This window comes from Lithobates pipiens, unplaced genomic scaffold (assembly GCF_037356315.1).
Source record: "Lithobates pipiens isolate NorthernLeopardFrog02 unplaced genomic scaffold, aLitPip1_a1.2 Scaffold_8, whole genome shotgun sequence".
NCBI lineage: Eukaryota > Metazoa > Chordata > Amphibia > Anura > Ranidae > Lithobates > Lithobates pipiens.
The window spans coordinates 250,633,583-250,637,148 of NW_027507903.1; the positions used below are offsets into that span (position 1 = coordinate 250,633,583).

At 44.8% G+C, this 3,566-nt stretch overlaps 1 non-coding gene across 1 annotated transcript; it reads right to left on the bottom strand.

Annotated features, from left to right (window-relative positions):
* Positions 1-789: 789 nt before the first annotated feature.
* TRNAD-GUC (transfer RNA aspartic acid (anticodon GUC)) lies at positions 790-861 on the bottom strand. The gene has a single exon. It is a non-coding gene; the product is annotated as a tRNA-Asp (tRNA).
* Between the last annotated feature and the right edge of the window lie 2,705 nt (positions 862-3,566).

Sequence of the window (3,566 nt, forward strand, 5' to 3'; positions counted from 1 at the left end):
CATGACTGCGCAATTGTCAGTTAAAGCGACGCAGTGCCAAATTGTAAAATGTGCACTGGTCAGGAAGGCGGTAAATTCTCCCGGGGCTGAAGTGGTTACAGTGCAAGATTAAATGAATGTAATCTATTTTGTAATACTGCTACAAAATGCCATTGTGTCATTACTATATATCATTGAACGGATTTAGGAGAAAAAAGAAAAAAATTCATAGCAGAGGATGGTTTCGATCCATCGACCTCTGGGTTATGGGCCCAGCACGCTTCCGCTGCGCCACTCTGCTGTCCATACAAACTTATGTGAAATATTCTTCTATGTGGTATTTCTAAGCGTGTATGAGCTGTTTACATCATGTAATTCCCTGCCTAGCTCATTGCGATAGCTGTAAACCGCCCACTAGGTGCTGATAACAGAAACCTCATATTATTTGGCTGTTTGAGCATAAACTGCATAGAGATTATGGATTGTGGGTATATGTATTGCATTTGTGAGTTCCATTACAAACTAGCAGAATACTCCGAAACAACAATTCTAAATGCGATGTGTTTATTGTGGACCTGTTACTGTGATCAACACACAGGCTATCTGCGCTCACACACTCATGATATTGTAGTAAAGGAGTCTAAGATACATGTGAGGCAGATCGCAATTTAGAACATAAAGGGGGAAAAAAACGCGCCACTCTGTTGAATGATTATGACCTGAAGGCATGACTTGTATTGTGTGGTAATCCACGTTTGAGAAAAAGAAAAAAAACATTGTTGAGTTTGAAGGGGAGAAAAAAACTTATGCCTCCCCGTCGGGGAATCGAACCCCGGTCTCCCGCGTGACAGGCGGGGATACTTACCACTATACTAACGAGGAGCTGCGTTATGCTCTGGCTGGGCTGTAGTGGCTTTGTAATACTGCACCCGTCCTAGACAAAGTTCTTCTATTATAAATATAACTACATACGTGCCAAGGGCATGTCCACTACCCCCATCTCCTCGTGTCACATTCAGATACCCATTCCTTTATTCTATACCAAAGGCATGTCCACTACCTCCATCTCCCCGTGTCACATCCAGATACACACTCCTTTATTCTACATCAAAGGCATGTCCACTTCCTCCATCTCCCCGTGTCACATCCAGATACACTCCTTTATTCTACACCAAGGGCATGTCCACTACCTCCTTTCCCGTGTCACATCCAGATACACACTCCTTTATTCTACACCAAAGGCATGTCCACTACCTCCATCTCCCCGTGTCACATCCAGATACACACTCCTTTATTCTACATCAAGGGCATGTCCACTACCTCCATCTCCCCGTGTCACATCTAGATACACACTCCTTTATTCTACACCAAGGGCATGTCCACTACCTCCATCTCCCCATGTCACATCCAGATACAAACTCCTTTATTCTACACCAAAGGCATTTCCACTACCCCCATCTCCCCGTGTCACATCCAGATACATGTATAGTATGCCTGTGAAGGGGCGCATGTTTCCTGTACTTAGAACTGTCCCTGCACAAAGTGTCATTTCTGCAGGAAAAAAAGTCATTTAAAATCACTCGCGGCTATAATGAATTGTCGGCTCCCCGTAATACAGAGAAGTCATTGATAAAAAAAAAAAGCGTGGGGTTCCCCCAAATTCAATTACCAGGCCCTTCAGGTCTGGTATGGATTTTAAGGGGAACTCCATGCCAAATTTAAAAAAAAAATGGAGTGGGGGCCCCCCTTAAAATCCATACCAGACCCTTTATCCGAGCACGCAACCTGGCAGGCCGCAGGAAAAGGGGGGGCGAGAGAGTGCCCCCCTCCTGAACCGTACAAGGGCCTCATCCCCACAACCCTGGCCGGTGGTTGTGGGGGTCTGTGGGCGGGGGGCTTATCAGAATCTACCTTTAACAAGGGGACCCCCAGATCCCACCCCCCCTGTTTGAAATGGTAAGGGGGTACAAAAGTACCCCTACCATTTCATAAAGAAAGTGTAAAAGAATGTTAAAAAAGACAAACACCTACTACCAGGCCACTCAGCTGCGGGCCATAGCCTCCTGGTTTCCGCAGAAGTCTTATCATTGTACAAAGAGAATTTCTACTGTTTTGGATCCCAGACAAATCTCTGGCCGAGTTATCTGCACCTGGTCTAATTCAAGTGTCCATGCATGCATGTTTAGAAGAAGTACGCTGACACACACTGTTCAGTGAAAAAGCTTCCTTTATTGTTCTGGGCATACAGCCCCTTTATAGTAGAAGATGACTCATTGTTTGCAAAGCATCATCTCAGGTGTATTCTGTGCTGTCAAGCAGAGATTGGAGGACCCTTATCTAAGGGGTCCTGGCCAGTTTCATCCAGGTTTTCTGCTGATGGCTTGTGGACACCTGGACTCTCTCCGATGGGAGGGGGGGTCTCTAGGTGAGGCATTTTGAGTAAGGAGATTCAGCATATATCTTGACATAATAGAAAATAGTCATTTAATCAAAGTATTAAACAATCCATAACAGTCCCCCTTGAAATGTCTATTTCTTATTCTGTCCCTAGTAGGTGGTCTAACTCATCTGTCCTCATGTGCCTTGGAACTTTTTTCTTGCTGTACGTTAGACGGTTGATGGCTAGCCCATCACCCCCCTTGCCACAGTCTTTGCACATGTGGAAGTCAGATGCTATCCCTATGGCTGAATGATCTTATAATTTGTAGATATGGGGAGGGACTGTAATGGGGCATAGGGCTTCTTATAGTCCTCATCTTCTGCATCCTGCTGCATCATCACTGGGGTCGCTTGGTCAACTGTTTGCCTAGGAATTTCTTTACACATGGAATAACATAACATACTATAGTAGCTAGAAAGACCAGAATAACTAGTATTACAGTACCTATCCGAGCCAAGGTCTTCTGCCAACCACCCAAACCACTGGTCTCTTGGCTGATCTATACCCAAATTCTTCTTCAGCTCTACTGATAGGCTTTCCAACATTTGATGGCCAGGGTGACCTTACCATTTGGACCGGTGTTGTCAGGTATGTATGTATGTATGTATGTATAGCATGTCCCTGTACCTTCTATTATGTCCAAGGCCATCCTATTCTGAAATGTCATGTAAGATGTGGGTGCTACTTGGTCAGCAATCCCCTGCTGGGCATCTCTGGTGTAATTTACAAACCATTGCTGGTTGTAATATATGTAATTTATACAGTCTACATTTTTGTTGACAGTGATTATGGGAATCGAAGACTTAAAACCTGCCTTTACTTGGTCTCGGGCTTTAAATTCATTCAGGACCCTTATGGCATCTATATACACATGTGGGTGAAAACTTCCCTCAGGAGCGTTCCTCTTAGTGATAGCCACCTGTTGGGCCCTCACCAGATTTAACAGAAAAAGGATATACAATGTAGACATCATGGTGCAGTCAATGTCTTGTCCTCCGGACTTGGGACTTTCTTACAGTGGAAGGGGCGGATTCAAGTGTTTTCCCAGCCAACTTTACAGATTTGCTTGTGGTCAGCAGCACCTGGAAGGGACCATCATATCTGGGTTCAAGAGACCTTTTTCTTACAAATGTCTTTACCAGCCCCC